Source organism: Papaver somniferum, chromosome 9 (genome assembly GCF_003573695.1).
Source record: "Papaver somniferum cultivar HN1 chromosome 9, ASM357369v1, whole genome shotgun sequence".
In the NCBI taxonomy this organism is placed as follows: Eukaryota; Viridiplantae; Streptophyta; class Magnoliopsida; order Ranunculales; family Papaveraceae; genus Papaver; species Papaver somniferum.
In genome coordinates this window covers 189,115,534-189,135,020 of record NC_039366.1, presented here as the reverse complement: position 1 = coordinate 189,135,020, position 19,487 = coordinate 189,115,534, and positions in this window count along the sequence as shown.

The following is a 19,487-nucleotide window of genomic DNA, read 5'->3' as shown; positions in this document are numbered from 1 at the left end:
TATATGTCTATATTAGTCTCAATTCTCTGTAATGTTAGTACTCGATTTTGCGCTTATTTTGATATTTTATGTCTTTGTATGTGTTTTTGGAGAAATAAACATGTGTGGAGAAATCGGCTCGAAAAGTTGATAAAGGCACCTGGAGGATACTTACTATTCAGACTCTCAGTTTGCATAAGGGGCATCTCAATTACTAAGGGGTACTCCACTGACAAGGGATACCCTAATTGCTATTTACACCTCATGGCTATTTGCACCCCTGTACTGGATAAGGGGAAACCTTTCTTCATCATTTAAAAAGCAGAAATGGCGGGAAAACTTGACAGTCTACTGGCAGAGTATTGGATCGAGATTTGGATGAGTTTCTTTCGGACTTCTTGGCTGTTTTGGATTAGTTCGGGCCTGATATATCGAAACAGGCTTGGTAACGTGAGTTGGTTCTAAGAAAACAGAGTTTTCCATATGGTTTCTATAAAACAGGGAGAGACACTCACGGGGACGGTTTTGGGCAATATTCAGAGGAGTTTAGGGTAAGAGTTTCTCGACTATTTTGATGGGAAAGGTTCGGAATTATCTTGGGGAGACAAGACAGGGATTATACGTGTCTAGATTCGAAAAAAGAGGGATGGAAATCGATTGAGAGTAAAACAAGGAGTGGAGTTATTTTCAGAATTTTTGGATTCCTTTTATGGAAGTTACGTGCAAACATGGAGAAGAAATCTGTTGGATGCTGTTTATTCGAGTTGGAAGGTTGGATTAATACCAAGGACGCGTAAACCAAAAGGAAAGAATCGAAGAAAAGAAAATATTCCCAAGACTTCCGGTGAAAGAAAGAGAAGATTATTCCGAGAATTAGAGGTGTTGTTTGCTATATAAGGGGTTTAGTCGAGTCCAAGAAGGGGTTACCGGGAGTTTGGGGTAGTTTTGGAGCATTGAACATCGCTGCAGAGAACAGACTCATACAGACAGTCGTTTCTCCTGCTACACAAAAGATTTATCGTTCTCTGTAACACTGACTTTTTAACACTTATATTCGTTGCGATTTCACTGCTCTATTATTTTTACCTGTTGTAAACACTTTTTGAGCTATGAATATCAATTTTGAGCGTGTTTCCAACATGAGGAGCTAAACCCCGACACTGGGACGACAGAGGAAGCCCTTTTTCATCATTGTGGTAATTCTATTAATTCTTTATATGACTTTTTGCACCAAAATTGAATTGATTTATGATTTCTCTTAAACGGTTGTGATTTCAATTGATGGGTCATGCTTAGCTTGAGTGTTTTCATGTATCATGCTTTAGATTTATAGTCATTACTTTCGGAATCTACCTTGGCAAAGAATTAGAGTCAATGAATCCTTATCATATGAGATATAATTGTGCAGAATTAATTTTTGAACCACATGAATATGAAAATTGGTGCAATCCTGAGTCTTAGTGCCTCTCGATATTTTGACAACCTTGTGTATATATTTTCTTTATTTTATTTTTAAGTCTGAAACCGAATCTCATTAAGTCCGAGTTGAGCAAATCTTACTTACCACTATAAAAATCACATCAGTTTCTGGTGCCGCCGACGCGGACTTGTATTTAGGTTTAGGTTTTAGGTTTATTTTTATTTATTTTTAGGTTTTGTATTTTTTTTATTATATTTTTTTATATTTTTTTGTTCTATTTTACGTCTTTGGTATTTTTGTTTTTGTTGTGCAGGATTGACTTGAAGCTAAAGGTGGAAAGTTGAACTTGCCAAAAAAAGGAGGAAACCGAAGATATTATTTTATTTGGACTTTTTATTTTTGTTAGTTTCTTTATTTCTTATTTTGGACTTGTAATTTTCTTTTATTTGTTTGTTTATTTTTTAGTATTTTATTTATTGTAAAAAAAACACACGCACACACCAACTGCATTTTCGCCCGGCGCCGATTTTAGGAAAACAAGTGGTTTAGTACGGTGAACCCTCTGGGCGTTATCATCCAAAACACCAAAAACCTCAGCCTCATACCTTTGGGTATATTTTGATGTGGTAACCCAAGCCTACCTAAATTAGTTAGCCCAACATTTGCATGTGCACAGTTTTTGGTTGAATTCTTGTATGCCAGAACGTAAGAGAGACACTCTAGGACGGTTTATGCATGAAAAACCTAGAAGTGATATTTTAGGAAACAAAAATCTTGACTACCTTAATCTAGAAAGTCCTATTTTTGGACGTTCTTCTCATGGTGAGGAAAATATCCTTAATACTTCTATTTTTGCCGAAATGGTTGAGGAAAAGGATGCTGAGGTCCCAGTAAAAACCCTTAGGGATCGTTTGAACCCGTCTAAAGTAGTGTGTGAGCCAGGTGTAGTTCTACCAGCTTCTACTGTCCAATTTGATGTTAGACCTGAGACTATTGGCATGCTTCGTAAGTTTAGGGGGGTAGAGAGCTATTCTGCGTTCGAGCAAGCCGCTATGGTGAAATCGGTAGACACGATGCTCTTAGGAAGCAGTGCTAGAGCATCTTGAGAACCCGTATACTCACATAAGAGACTTTGAAATGATTTGTGACACAACGAACTATCCGAATGTCTCCAAAGATGTACTTAGATTACGTTTGTTTCACTTCTCTCTCGATCACAAAGCCAAAGAGTGGTATCATTTTATTCCTTCTAAAACAATTACCACCTGGGATGGTCTTGTAGAGGTATTTGTTAAGAAATTCTACCCACACCATAAGACTGTTGTTGTTCGGCAGTCTATCCAAACCTTTAAGCAGAAATTAGGTGAAAAACTTCATGATTATGTAGAAAGGTTAGTGAATTGTTATACCAATGTCCACATCACGGCTTTGAAAAATCCCACATGGCCCAAATTTTATATGAGGGCCTTGATAGTGAAACCCGTATGCAGGTAGAAACAATTAGTGGTGGAGAATTTACCCATCAAGACCCAGATGAATGTATTGATGAGTTCATCGAGTTAGCTGAGAAGACTCATCAATGGGCTTCAATGAGTGAACCAGAAATATTTAGAAACCCTATCCATAGGGTAGATAAAGTTGATTATGGGTCAGATATTCTTAGGCGTCTAGAGGCCTTAAAAATGAATCAAGGGTCACATCATGCTAGATACGAAGAGCAATCCCATGCTCTTTATAACAACTCTAGGTTTGAAAATCGTCAGAGATTTGACCCATATCAGATACCTATAACCCTGGTTGTAGAAACCACCCGAATTTCTCTTGGTCTAAGGGCCAGAGTCAAGGTCAGTCTAGTATTTCTCATACTCTTCCGGATTTTGGGTATACTAAGAACCATATAGGGCCAGATCAGTATCAGAACCTGTAGGATAAGAAGATCATGAGCTTAGAAGAGTCTCTCACCATCTTATCTCATAACACTGCAGTGCTTAAGCAATCGATTGAAAAAGGTTTACAGTAAAACTCTCAGGCTATTTTCGATCTAAAAAACCAGGTTATTCTAATTGCTGAGTCCTTGCAAGAGAGAGAAAAAGGTAAGTTTCCTAGTCAACCAATACCTAATCCTAGAGGAATTCATTCAATAACAACCCTTAGGAGTGGTAAAATGGTAAACAATAAGGTACCCATGCCTAATAGTGGACATACTGTAGATCCATTTTTTAGTTCCCAAGACGAGCCCCAGAAGGAGCCACTAGCTGAAGAGATCGAAATTTCTAGTGATGCCAATGTGGTTCCTGATAGGTCTCGTTTTGTGCCCAGAGCCCCATATCCACAGTTGTTAGCTCCAACAAAGAGAGAGTCAACTTTCAACGAAATACTGGAGATATTTAAGCAGGTAAACATTAACATCCCTTTATTAGAAGAAATTAGGCAAATGCCTGCTTATGCTAAATTCCTTAAGGATCTTTGCACACGAAATCGTACGCTTAATGTCCATAAGAAAGCCTTTTTAGCTGGTCAGGTAAGTTCAATCCTTCTGAACCAAACAACCCCTAAGTATAAAGACCCTGGATGCCCCACCATATCTTGTACAATTGGTAATCACATGGTTGATAAGGCATTACTTGACTTAGGAGCCAGTGTTAACTTACTCCCGTACCATGTGTACACCCATCTAGGTATTGGTGAGTTGAAATTGTTAGAGCATAGCTCGGTCGAACTCACATGCGTTGCTATCTCAAGCATGTTTTTCAATTTAGTGATCAAAACTATAAGTCTTGATATCTAGCCTACATAGCTAAGTCTCGGACTAGGACAGAAAAGTGTAGTTGAGTGGTGGGCCCGGAGATGTGTATAAAATTGAGCGTAATGAAACACGGGCCTACAGTAATACCGCAAGTGCACGGTCGTCAGTTGTAGCTCGTGCAAGTACGGGTCGATCCACAGAGATTGGGTGTGTTTTGAAATGTTTAGCTAATTGGGTTCCTAGATTTGCTTTGGGCTTAGAAGCCTTTTGGCTTAAATTGGGCTTGAGTACTAATGGGTTTGAATGCCCTTTGAATGAATTGGGCTTAGTGGGTTTGTTAAAAATAAAATGAACTGAGCTTGGGCTCAGTTATCTTTGAAGTGCAAATGGGCTTTGGTTCTGGAAACTGGTTTGAGCGTTGGGCTTAACAATTCACTTGTGAGTTGGGCTTAGTAGTGAACTAGGCTTTGGCCTTAACTGGGCTTCAGAGGCTTTTGGGAGTGAACTGAGCTTTGGGCTCAGTTGGTTGGGCCTTTAGCCTTTGGTTCCACTAAAGTGGACTTGGGCTCAGGAGTGAAGTGAGCCTTGGAGAGCAAAGCAAGCAGCAGCAGTGCAAGAGCTGCAGCAGTTTGGCAGCAGCAGCTGCAGAAAGGCAGCAGCAACAGAAGAATTGGCTTGGCTGCAGGAGAAGAAGGGGCAGCAGCAGCACTTTGGCAGAGCAGCAGGCAAAGAAGTGGCAAAACAGCACAAGGCCAAGAAGAAGGAAAAACAGTGCAGCAGCACAAGTGCTGCAGCAGCAGTTGCAGCAATAGAAGAAATGCAGCAGGGAAAGCAAGTAAGCAGTGAAAATGCAAAACAGAAATGCAGGTAAACCAAACAAGTGGAAGGAAACAAGACTAACAGTTGAAGATGGATTTATGGATGACAGGGAAGGTTGATTATGGAACTAGGGGTTGAATTCACTCTAACTTTTAATATGCAATCTCCTATAGAAAGTTAAACACAACTTATGGTATTATTTCCAAAGCACTAATTGTCTTTCTACAGCACAACTAGTCAAGGGATTATGAATTCAGCTTGAGTTGCAGCTTATCAGCAGCTCATGATCCTAACTACAAAGTATACATGGCATACAGATGAGCTAAGTTCAAGTTTTTCCTAAACTTGTTTAGCTTTCTAGAGCAATGTGGTCAATGTACTACACAATAAGACATTAGAGATTCATCAAGTCCCTAGCAGGGTGATTTAGAACATGGCAAACAGCATGACAGTGAGTAACAGTGAGTGACAGGGCAATACTAACATTGAGCATAACAGTGAGTATTTAACAGTGAGTAAACTAACATAACATTGCAAACTACCATAACAACAAATGCAATTAAGAGTGAAAATGCAACTAACAGTGCAATGAGACTAACAGTTGAAACTGCAAATTAACAGGAACATCAAAAACTAACAGTGCAATTGAAATTACCTAACCCAAATTGGGTGGAAACTTGGCTAGTCCAAGAACAGTTTTTACATCTCCTACACATCCCCTTTTATAGTTTTACAAATCCCTAAAATTTCTACAAACCCTAATGTTGATAACCCTAAATTGATTTTTGGGGAAAATCAAATTTGACATACCAATTGGATAATTTCGACCCAACCCATGCTTTGTACTGGCTTTACGCTGCTCGAAATCCCCTATTCTTCGTCTTCTTTGCACTGCAACCCTATCTTGGAGCGAAACCCTAAGCCTGCCTCTCTTAATCTTAGCACCTATGTGAGAAGACGCTACGAGGGAGAGAGATAGACTAGGGGGTTCGATAGGTCTCTTGGTCGGCTGGTTGTGGTGGTGGTGGAGCTCGAGGTCTGGTGGTGGCAGTGGAGTTGCAGGCGATGGTGGTTCTGGAAATGGTCGGGTGGAGAAGATGAGTTCGATGTTTTGGGAAGGAGGGAGTGTTTGGGTGGTAGTATAGGGTTTGGTGCTAGGGTGTGAAGCGGGAGCATCTGGTTCGATGTTTGGCGAGCTGAGCTGCTGGATATGGAGATGGTAGGTAGATCGGACGGCTAAGAGAGAAGCAGTTTGTAGCGACCGTTGGATGTGGAACACAACGAAGTCAACGGTGCTAGATTAGGTTAGGTGCTGTAGTGTTGGGCGGAATCATCGGGATTTGATGCACAGTGATTAGGTGACCGTTGGATGACAAGATGGATCAAATCTGACGGCTCTCATGGAAATGGGTATGGATAAAGGAAATGGATTTGGGTAAGGGTTTTGGGCCTTGGGTATGCCAAGCCCATATCTTCTTTAAGAACAATTCTTCCTTCTTGAGCCCATTCCTAGCTTTTTGGTCTTGCGCGCAACATTCTTCGCGGCTTCCTTGCGTAATTCCTCCCGGCTTTTCACTACTTTTCTGCTCTTTTTGCTCCGCACTTCATCCAGATTTTATTTGTTACCTAAAAATGCAAATTAAGTAAGAAAAATATTTATTCTTGAAAACAATGAAAATACAGAATATGGGATAAAATGTAGAATTAATGCACAAAAGATGAGTTAAATGCCAACAAAAAGGGATAAATATATGCAATATTTGGCACTCATCAAATACCCCCAAACCTGAATTTTACTTGTCCTCAAGTAAAACAAAACTAAGGAAATCCTACCTATACCACTGTCGCTGGTCTCTCGAATGCATTTAGCGTATGCACTAAGCCTTTTAAACCACTAAGTGTCCCTAGTGGACGAGTTGAAGTCTCGTGAAGGTTTACCAGAGGTGTGCCTACAAAACCTAAGGACAAAATATAAGCTCATATTCCATCAAATGTGACATGTGCAAAACAGTTAAGCTCACAGCAAAATGGAGATGTCAATCTAGCTATCGAAGGCACAATCCTAGCACTGATAACAAATAAGGACATGTGATAAGAGTGTAAAGTGTATCTACACATGTGTAAAGAAAGATCTGAAGTTATGACTACTAATCACCAAGAGATAGTTTCTCAGGCTAAGAACTGAGGTCGAAATCTAGCTAGCTGTCCGGACTTTACGAGAATTGTGAATGAGTTGGAGGTATTTCACAATTCTCGCGTTGTACATCAATGGCATACACCCTCCTTGCTTATTACAAAAACAACAAAAAAATCTTTACATGACTCTTATTTACATTGACTATCTCTTTTATTTTTGGAACAAGAGATGATGGAATTGATAAATACTTGATTTTTTTTGTTTTTTTTTTTTTTTTTTTCTGATTTTTTTTTTTTTTTTTTTTTTTTTTTTTTTTTTTTTTTTTTTTTTTTTTTTTGAACAAGGAAACACTTTTGATACATATACAAAAGGAAACAAAAATTACATGACACTTTGCAAGAGGTAGCCCTTTTTGATGCACCCAGTTAAATTCGATGGTTGTCTTTCTTAATGTAACCTCCACCTTCTATCCCAACCAACCAAAGAACAAGCTAGTCAAGTTTCGTTCAGTATTCTAAAGTGATTGGCAATCGTAACTTCCTATCCAACACCTTGAAGATCGAGGCCATACATGTATTGGTAGATCGTGCGCGTGCAAATTTCTTATCACTATGTGAATTGTGCTAGAATCAGGGTGCCTAAATATCTAGACTAAGACTCCTAATAAAAATACATATTTGCACAAGAGTCAACATTTCAAGGTAAATGAGCTCCATTTTTATGATTTTTCATTTTTTAATTTTTTTTGAATTTTGATTTTTTTTTTTTTTTTGGAATTTTTCAATTTTTTCAAAAAGAAGAAGGAGTTGTTTTCAATTATAGCATATTATCGTGGTATCTACTCTATACCCCCAAACCTAAACTAAACATTGTCCTCAATGTTTCAAAATATGGAAAGAATTATAAAACAATATATGAAGGGACATGCTGAGTAGAGTAAAAGGAGAGAGAATACCCGATTTCGGCGAAAGCAGAATTAAAACTCCGTTATTCAAGGCAAAAATCCAACATATTTAGCCGAGATCATATTGGATTAGCAAAATATATACAAAAGGAACAAAAGGGTTTTTAAGAAATTTTATCTACTGGATTATATACAAAAAATTCACCATACACTAACAATCTAAAGAGTTGAGGATCAACCCAAAAGACAAAGTGTAGAGACAAAGAAAGCTTCAAAACACTAAAATTGGACTTAAATGGGAGTGAGAGTGAAAAACCGAATGAATACCCCTAAACCAAAATTTTTCAACAGGTTTACTTTTAAGCACAAAATCTTTAATTTTAGGGTTCAGGATTCAAAAGGTCTAACTCATAATGGACTGTTTTCGGGATGGGCAAAGAAATGCATTCCAACTGTGGCTCTTTAAAAGTGTTATATTTTGAAGCAAAATAGTCCAAGAGGACTTGGGAAGCACACAGTTCCAATCCTAGTTAGGAATTTTCAGAAAAATTGGTTTTACAATATGGCACAAACCAAATCTAGGTTGGGTGGAAGGCCATCAGATTGTGACTTAGGTAGGACGATAGGCACATCATTATCAATCAAATCAAAATCTCCTAACTCATCTACACATGTCACATCATGCTCACAATCATCAATCAAATTGGCAAGATCACAATCAGAATTATCAACATCATCAACAGATTTATTTTCGTATCGGCACATCAGGGGAAACATCACATGGAATACTAGAAGAAATATCATGCATTAAGGTCGGGGCAGAGAAGCCTAATGTATTTGAACCCAAAGGTTCCATAACATTTTCAGTATAGACATGTTCTTCTAACATAACATCATAATCATCATCATCATGATAGGCATTTTGCAATCTAGGATAATTTTCAATCCTAAGGTCGGAGCTATTACAAGAATAAAACTCTAATTCATGAGGGTGACTCATATCATGTGGTGTTGTTCCTGTTTCCCTAACGGATTCCCATTGATGGGTTTTCTCTGCAATCTCGGCTAAAAAATTCCATGCATCATCCACAGATTTATCAATAAACTCACCATTACACATAGACTCAACCATGGTTCGAGATTTAAAGTCTAGTCCCTCATAGAGGATGACGACAAGTCTCCACTTCTCAATTCCATGGTGCGGACATTCACTCAACAAATCATTAAAACGTTCAAAATAGTGAAAAACAGTTTCCTCATCCAATTGGACAAAACAATTGATACTTTGACGAATAGCGATGGTCCTATGATGTGGGAAAAAATTTTTGGAAAAATTGATTAGTGAGTTGTTCCCAAGTGGTGATTGATTGTGGTCTCAAACCGTAAAACCATGTTTTGGCCCTTTCCTTTAAAGAAAATGTAAACAAACGCAATTTCAGAGAGTCTTCGGAAATGATCAGGTTGCATAGTCCGACAAATTTGTTCAAACTCTCACATGAGTATAGGGGTTCTCAGAATCGAACCCTCGAAATATAGGAAGTATTTGTATCATGTTTGCATTTATTTTAAAAGGGTTATTGGTTTGAGGTAAGACAATACATGATAATGGAATTTGTATTGATGGATACATGTATTCATGGAGAGCACGAGGTTGGCCCATTTTGAAATGACACAAAGCCCACTATTTGGTTTTAATGGGTTTTAAAAAAATTTGGTTTTTGATGGGTTTGGATTTTTGGGAAAAATTTGGTTTTGGTGGGATATAAAAGAAATTTGGTTTAAAATTGGGAGCAAAAGAAAATTTTGGTTTTTTTTTTTTTTTTTTTTTTTTTTTTTGTTAAGAAAATAAAATTTGGTTTTTGAATGGGAGCAAGCCCACTGTGCAAGCCTCTAATGAAATGGAAGGAAGGCTGCGGCCCCAATCGGTTAAGCTCAGCTGGGTTTAAACCCAGAGTCCAAAATACAAGTCCAATGGAAAAATTTAAACAAGCCCACACAAAATAAATACAAGCCCAAAATTAAACAACAAGCCCAAAATAAATTATTACAAACCCAAAATAGAAAAATAAAAAGCCCAAAAAATTGGGTTAATTATTACAAGCCCACAATTAAAAAATTTGGAAGCCCACAGGTTGGGTTCTCTCAATGGAATGGGTTTAGGCTTACCTTTTTAGCACAGCCCAGCTGCTCTGATATTGTTGCAAAAACCCAGTTGGGTTTTGGTTCTTTTCCTTGGTGGCGTCCCAGCAGAGGAAAAACAGGTTCAGAACGCAGGTCCAACAGCAAATGAAATGAAGCAGATGCAGATGCAAATGCTATGAAATGAAATGCAAAAAGCAAAGAAAAACACAGATAAAACACAGCACCAATCCCCGGCAGCGGCGCCAAAAACTTGGCAGGCCGGAGAGTGTATAAAATGAGCGTAATGAAACGGGCCTACAGTAATACCGCAAGTGCACGGTCGTCAGTTGTAGCTCGTGCAAGTACGGGTCGATCCACAGAGATCGGGTGTGTTTTGAAATGTTTAGCTAATTGGGTTCCTAGATTTGCTTTGGGCTTAGAAGCCTTTTGGCTTAAATTGGGCTTGAGTACTAATGGGTTTGAATGCCCTTTGAATGAATTGGGCTTAGTGGGTTTGTTAAAAATAAAATGAACTGAGCTTGGGCTCAGTTATCTTTGAAGTGCAAATGGGCTTTGGTTCTGGAAACTGGTTTGAGCGTTGGGCTTAACAATTCACTTGTGAGTTGGGCTTAGTAGTGAACTAGGCTTTGGCCTTAACTGGGCTTCAGAGGCTTTTGGGAGTGAACTGAGCTTTGGGCTCAGTTGGTTGGGCCTTTAGCCTTTGGTTCCACTAAAGTTGGACTTGGGCTCAGGAGTGAAGTGAGCCTTGGAGAGCAAAGCAAGCAGCAGCAGTGCAAGAGCTGCAGCAGTTTGGCAGCAGCAGCTGCAGAAAGGCAGCAGCAACAGAAGAATTGGCTTGGCTGCAGGAGAAGAAGGGCAGCAGCAGCACTTTGGCAGAGCACGGCAAAGAAGTGGCAAACAGCACAAGGCCAAGAAAAGGAAAAACAGTGCAGCAGCACAATGCTGCGCAGCAGTTGCAGCAATAGAAGAAATGCAGCAGGGAAAGCAAGTAAGCAGTGAAAATGCAAAACAGAAATGCAGTAAACCAAACAAGTGGAAGAAACAAGACTAACAGTTGAAGATGGATTTATGGATGACAGGGAAGGTTGATTATGGAACTAGGGGTTGAATTCACTCTAACTTTTAATATGCAATCTCCTATAGAAAGTTAAACACAACTTATGGTATTATTTCCAAAGCACTAATTGTCTTTCTACAGCACAACTAGTCAAGGGATTATGAATTCAGCTTGAGTTGCAGCTTATCAGCAGCTCATGATCCTAACTACAAAGTATACATGGCATACATTGTGAAAGTGAGGTGATGATGAGCTAAGTTCAAGTTTTTCCTAAACTTGTTTAGCTTTCTAGAGCAATGTGGTCAATGTACTACACAATAAGACATTAGAGATTCATCAAGTCCCTAGCAGGGTGATTTAGAACATGGCAAACAGCATGACAGTGAGTAACAGTGAGTGACAGGGCAATACTAACATTGAGCATAACAGTGAGTATTTAACAGTGAGTAAACTAACATAACATTGCAAACTACCATAACAACAAATGCAATTAAGAGTGAAAATGCAACTAACAGTGCAATGAGACTAACAGTTGAAACTGCAAATTAACAGGAACATCAAAAACTAACAGTGCAATTGAAATTACCTAACCCAAATTGGGTGGAAACTTGGCTAGTCCAAGAACAGTTTTTACATCTCCTACACATCCCCTTTTATAGTTTTACAAATCCCTAAAATTTCTACAAACCCTAATGTTGATAACCCTAAATTGATTTTTGGGGAAAATCAAATTTGACATACCAATTGGATAATTTCGACCCAACCCATGCTTTGTACTGGCTTTACGCTGCTCGAATCCCCTATTCTTCGTCTTCTTTGCACTGCAACCCTATCTTGGAGCGAAACCCTAAGCCTGCCTCTCTTAATCTTAGCACCTATGTGAGAAGACGCTACGAGGGAGAGAGATAGACTAGGGGGTTCGATAGGTCCTCTTGGTCGGCTGGTGTGGTGGTGTGGAGCTCGAGGTCTGGTGGTGGCAGTGGAGTTGCAGGCGATGGTGGTTCTGGAAATGGTCGGGTGGAGAAGATGAGTTCGATGTTTTGGGAAGGAGGGAGTGTTTGTGGGTAGTATAGGGTTTGGTGCTAGGGTGTGAAGCGGGAGCATCTGGTTCGATGTTTGGCGAGCTGAGCTGCTGGATATGGAGATGGTAGGGATCGGACGGCTAAGAGAGAAGCATTTGTAGCGACCGTTGGATGTGGAACACAACGAAGTCAACGGTGCTAGATTAGGTTAGGTGCTGTAGTGTTGGGCGGAATCATCGGATTTGATGCACAGTGATTAGGTGACCGTTGGATGACAAGATGGATCAAATCTGACGGCTCTCATGGAAATGGGTATGGATAAAGGAATGGATTTGGGTAAGGGTTTTGGGCCTTGGGTATGCCAAGCCCATATCTTCTTTAAGAACAATTCTTCCTTCTTGAGCCCATTCCTAGCTTTTTGGTCTTGCGCGCAACATTCTTCGCGGCTTCCTTGCGTAATTCCTCCCGGCTTTTCACTACTTTTCTGCTCTTTTTGCTCCGCACTTCATCCAGATTTTATTTGTTACCTAAAAATGCAAAGTTAAGTAAGAAAAATATTTATTCTTGAAAACAATGAAAATACAGAATATGGGATAAAATGTAGAATTACTGCACAAAAGATGAGTTAAAATGCCAACAAAAAGGGATAAATATATACAATATTTGGCACTCATCATTGAGCTCAAGGACTTCATGGCGATTCATCATACAACAACGAATATCTACTCAAGGAACCGTAGAACTTCATCAACAAAAAGGTATGTGGAGACTTGAACTTATCTATCACTCAAAAGTCTATCTCTTCTATCTCCTACTTCTTATGAGACAAAATCGTATGCTATATAGACTGGATCATACACATTTGATATTTCGATCCGAGTATATCTCGCCTATCTATATCTTGAAATCATGTGTTGGTAAAGCGTTTCGCTTTGATCAAGTTTATCTTCACCTAGTGACGAAATTCATGAAAAGTTTCAATTACTCTGAGAATTGCTCTGACGCGAAACGGTCTGTAAATAACGGCTATATAACATCCTCTGAGAATGTCTCAATGATTGGAATGAGAGTTTAGATTACATAACCATGTATTCCTTAATCCGAAGTTTTCGAACTTTGTTGATTGAGAGAAACTGGAGGAATTGGCTTTGCCAAGTCCGCGAACCCAGTCCGCGAACTGAAGTAAGTTCTTGTACCGAGAATTTCTGCTGGGATTTTCCAAAAACTCGTTTGCATGTAAGTCCGCGAACTCAATCCGCGAACCTAGTCCGCGAACTGGCAAAAGTCTCTTTGACGAGATTTTCTGCTGAGTTTGGAAAACTCCACCGGTTGTCTTAAGTTCGCGAACTTGTTTGTGAGCTTAAGTGGTTATGATCTAAAGATGTGCTCTGAACATGAAACTTAAATTACTAAGGAATGCTTTATGCAAACCATGGCTATAAAGTTCATGAGCCGATTCAATCGAATCGAATCATCTTTGTTTCAATTGTGTCTTGTGTAGTTACATAAGATCTCATAGCAATTGAATAACTTTTTAACTAGTTCATTTGAGTCAATTGAACTAGTTATGGTGAAGAAGAACAAGGTTAATATGAAATGCTCATATGGTTAACCTTTTGGGTTACTATGTTGAACCAACATACACGTATACGTTTGGGCATGGTTTTCACAAACCCAGTAAACGTCTACCCAAGTGTGTGTGACAAGCTAAGTTTTCGATCTAACGGTTGAGAAATATTAGCTTGAATCTAAATCAGGTTTTCATCTAACGGTGAATATGGATTGCTTTGTAACTAAGGAAAAAATTTGAAGGCTGTATAAAGGAGATATCTAGCATTGTGCAAAACTAATCCCCACACGTCTGTGTGATACTAGTGCGCTCGCTAGAGTCAATTCTCCTTTAACCTTTGGTTTTCTTCTCTAAAACCAGGTTAACGACTTAAAGACTTCATTGGGATTGTGAAGCCAGACCGATACTACTTTTATCGTAGTTGTGTGATTTAATCTTGCATCTTCTATCGTACGAGTACAATATTTGGTTGGCTTGGGATCGTGAGAGTTCTCCGATAGGCAAGATAAAGAAGTCACAAACATCTTCGTCTCACTGTTTGTGATTCCTCGACAAACCGACTGTGTAGTCAGGAAGGATTGTCGAGAGGTGATTGATTAATCTAGGTTGTTCTTCGGGAATATAAGAACGAATTATCAATTGGTACCTGTTCACCTTGATTTCATATCTTAAGACTCAACAAAACCTAGGGTTTATTTGTGGGAGACAGATTTATCCTTTGATAGACTTTTCTGTGTGAGACAGATTTATCCTTTGATAGACTTTTCTGTGTGAGACAGATTTGTTTATTATCAAGTCTGCTATTTTGGGTTGCAACAACTCTTGGTTGTGGGTGAGATCAGCTAAGGGAATCAAGTGCGCAGTATCCTGCTGGGATCAGAGGCGTAAGAGTACAACTGTACCTTGGGTCGGTGGGAGACTGATTGGGGTTCAACTATAGTCTAGTCCGAAGTTAGCTTGGAGTAGGCTAGTGTCTGTAGCGGCTTAATACAGTGTGTATTCAATCTGGACTAGGTCCCGGGGTTTTTCTGCATTTGCGGTTTCCTCGTTAACAAAATTTCTAGTATCTGTGTTATTTCTTTTCCGCATTATATTTTATATAATTGATATAATACAGGTTGTGCGTTCGTGATCATCAGTTGGAAATCCAACCTTTGGTTGTTGATTGATATTGATTGATCCTTGGACATTGGTCTTTGTTACCGTCCAAGTTATTCCTTGTATTTGATAAAGACTCGCTATTGATTTTAGCTTGAGTAAAAATCAAATCAAGAGAGAGATATTAACTCCTTGAGATACTTTTATCTAGATTGAGTCTGACTGTTTAGTTGATTCTCTAGCAAAGTATTTCAGAGTTAGTCCATACATATTGTTAAGCAAAATATTGGGTGGTGTTGTTAGACCCCCGTTTTTTCAGAAACCCACAAAAATGACACTACAATTAGCTGATAGGTCTGTCAAAGTCCCTCGTGGTGTCATAGAGGATGTTCTGATTGAGGTTGATAAATTTATTTATCCAGTGGATTTCGTTGTTTTAGGTACTCAACATGTTCAGGACCCTAGTGCTCAAATACCGGTGATTTTTAGGTCGCCCATTTTTAGCCACAGCTAATGCCATCATCAACTGTAGGACCAGGCTTATGAACATATCCTTTGTTAATATGACCATTGAACATGTATTTAATGTTACTAGACAACCTTCTAATGATTTAGAGGAAGTGAATATGATTAGAACTTTAGTTCAGGATAATTGGGACGACATTTTATTGGATGATTCTTTGGATGAATTTGATGAGATTCTCTTAAGTCAGTTAGGTGACCAAACTGTTGAACTAGAAGAAGCTCTCGAGTACTTTAAAGACTCTAAGACCCTGAAATTCAAGCCATAGTGCTAGGCCTTACGGATAGTAGTGTTGACCCTAAGTTTGGGGGTAGTGATGGTCAAGTATCCCCATTAAAAGTCCCTAACTTAGGACTCGAGCCTAGTGTACCTGAGGTATTACTTGAGTCTCTTTCGGCAACCTGATCATCCTGATACTGTCCAAGAGGAAATCCATCTATTAGAAACCCATAGTTCAGAAGAATCTGTTTGTCAAGACACTCGTATGAAGCCCAAGTGGGCACCACAGAAAAACTCAGTTGTCTTGCAGGAAACCTTGGATGAGGATGTGCTCTGTCTGTTCATTTTTCTGATTTGGTGCAGTTGTCTAATAATTGTGGCAATTTTATTTGATTTTGTTGACCCACAGTTGTTTCAACTATTGATATATGATTTGAAAGGTAATTCGCCATTTTGTGGTATTTGACGTCTGGCTGAAGACTTTAAATTTTGCACTTCTTGGGAGGTAACCCATGCTCATGCAACACGGTAATATCTTTCCTTAACTCTTTTTCTTTAAATGGTAACAGTTTCTCCTTGTTCATGATTTTAATTTTATCTTTAGAACATTGAGGACAATGTTAGATTTAAGTTTGGGGGTATGGGAGAAACTTTTTAGTTGCAATAAATAAACTCCAGAGCCTAGGAATTTATGCCTATTAAGGATGGCACTAACCAATCTAAGTGGATGGAAGCACCTTGGTTGTAGGAGTTGATGAACCAATCTGAGTGGATGGAAACATCTATAAAGAGTCTATTCATAAAAGCACAGAGCTCAGGTGTTAGAAATAACATGGTAGTTTCGCCATATCTCGTTGAGTCCTTTTCACTTCTATTTTTATTTTGTTTTCTTTTTAAAATATGTTTCTCTAAGTGATAGGTGGGGCACACGAATCAAGTTAAAAAGAGAAAGAAATTGAGACCAGACCACCAGACCAACCGGAATAAATTCAATAAAGTCGACCACTGGTACCCTTGTATATGCCAGTTGTGTTGACCTAGAGTTAGGATTGTCGACCACTGGTACCCTTGTATATGCCAGTTGTGTTGACCTTAGTCAGACCTGTATCTCAGTCCATTAGGATAGGTTCATCTTGGCAGTGGCCTTCAAACAGATATGGGAAACACCGTTCACCTTAGTCAACATCAAAACCGTATATGTTTTTCTCTATATCCATCTCTTAATCTATCCATGTGATTTGTTGACTCCGAATATTGATGTCCATAGTGCGACTATCTGAGTAGAGCTCTGTCACTTATATATGAATTTTAGTATGCTTGAGTGGAAACTCGTGTACAACAATTGGAATTTCGCATCAGGGTACTTCCTCCTGTAGTCAATAAGTATGCCAACCAAGGAGATTCTTTAGTACCTTCCAAGGTTCTGCGTAGATAACTAGGGTCTGGAGCAAAAGGTTTTGTGGGTATATCTCTTGTAAGCCCTCCCGAGACTATAACTCGGCCACTAGGGCCACCTAGGGGTTTAAAGGTTTGTTGCATACACTAAATGCAACCGACGATGCCTGCGACAGTGAGTTAGGATTTTTATTTTGTAGATTTGATTTTCTCGGGACTGGAAAATAATAAGTTTAAGGGTATTTGATAGACGCATTTATGTGTCCATATTAGTCTCAATTCTCTGTAATGTTAGTACTTGATTTTGCGCTTATTTTGGTATTTTATCTCTTTGTATGTGTTTTTGGAGAAATAAACATGTGTGGAGAAATCGGCTCGAAAAGTTGTAAAGGCACCTGGATGATATTTACTATTCGGACTCTCAGTTTGGATAAGGGGCATCTCAATTACTATGGGGTACTCCACTGATAAGGGGTACCCTAATTGCTATTTACACCTCACGGCTATTGATAGACACATTTTTGAGTCTAATTTGTCCTCAATGTTCTGTATTGTTAGACTCGATTAAATACTTATTGTGTTATTTTATGTTTTTGTAGATGTTTTTGGAAAAATAAGCTCTTGCGGCGAAATTGGCTCGAAAAGTGGTGTTTTACACCCCAAGATAGAGACTAAAAACACCCCAGAAATGCGCCGGAGGAACCCAGAAAAAATGCTGGAAACACCCCAGAAAAATTACATGAGGCACCCCAAAGGACATGTGTTATTCGGACTCCAGCAACGGATAAGGGGAGACCACTGGGTAAGGGGTGACCTTCTTCACAAATTCAAAAAATATTTTGACGGGAAAATATTTCTTTTCACAGGCAGATTTTTCGATCGGATATTGGAAGAGTTTTTGTGCGATTCAATCTCTGAAACTTCATGGGTAGTTGTGATATGTCCTAACAAAGCTAGTATGGGTGTTTATTTCGATCAAATTTGTCTGGATAACTTGGTTTAATCCAAACAGGGAGTTGGAGGAAAAACATGGGCTTACACGAGTTGTGGTGAATCTAAACGTGTACTGCACGTGTTTGGAAGCCTTAATCAACACTTTGGAACGTGAAGAAGATTTATAAGGAATTTAATCCAGTTGCAGATGCGTAAAAATCAAAATCATTGATAAAAAAAAGAAAGAAAATATCCCGAGTAAAAATAGGATTATCTCGAGTTATTGAGGAGATTTCTTGTGTTGTAGGTGTATAAAAAGGGTCTTGAGGTATCATAGAAGAGGTGTCTAGAGTCTGGGGGGCTGAGGAGAGCCAGAGAAGAAGAAATTCGAGTTTTCCCAAACTCGGTTTCTGCTGTTGAAGCTGCTGCACCAAGAACACGAAGAACATAAGACCCACACTAAGCAGTCTTATTTTTCTACAGCTTCAGCGACTGTCTTCCGTCAGTCTTATTTGTTACAGTGACAGTCTTATTTGTTACTGTCGCAGGACAGTCTTATTTGCCGAGGGTCGTAGTTCTGTGGTTTGTAACAAATATAATTGTTACAAACCCGGTTTTGAATTATTTCTCCCTTTTCATCATTTGTAAACACCCTTTGAGCAATAATAATGATTTTTTAGCGTGTTTTCAACATGATGAGCGGCTAATTCTCCCACAACCAAGGCAATGAGGAAGCTATTTACGCATGAATAATTGATAACTATTTTATTTTCTCTAATATTTAATTATAATTCACTCAATCACTGCTTTTGCAGAGTTTTAAATTGTTTGCGTAATTTTCCTAATCAATTGTGATTCAATTAGATAGGTTATGCTTTGTTTAGATAATCTATGCTTAAGGGATACAATTGATGTTTGAGAATTTGCTTGATTATTAGTGAGTTAAGATATAAAGGACTTAAAAGATAATTAGAGTTTTGGATTATTTACCATCAGTAATTCATGTGTAATAGTGAAATCAGTGTCTTGGTTGTTTTCTCATACCTCTCGCCCACTTTGTTAATATTTTTGTATATAATTTTATTAAATCCTTAAATTTAATCTTCACAAGTCCGAGATTTTGAACCTCATTACTACAACATCATTCAAAAATTATTATCATTTTGGCGCCGCCGACGACGCGGATTTGTGCTTAGGTAGAATTTTTAGGTTTTTCTTTTTTATTTCATTTGTTCTTTTTACGTTTCTTTGGGTGTGTGAAGTTGGATACTAAACACTTGGAATCAAAGCTTAAAGCCAAAAGAGAAGGAAAAAGACAAAGCAAAAAAAAAAAAAGAGCGAAAGAAAAATTAAAAAAAGAGAGAATTTATTTATTTTTTTAGAGACCTTCCATTTTTTGTAATTATTTTTTTTATTTCTTTTCTTTTGCACTTTATTTGGACTTTGGACTTGGACAATTTTTTTTAAACCCTAAGGAAGGGTACATTAAATATAAAACTGTTTGCAGGGAAGGACGACGATTA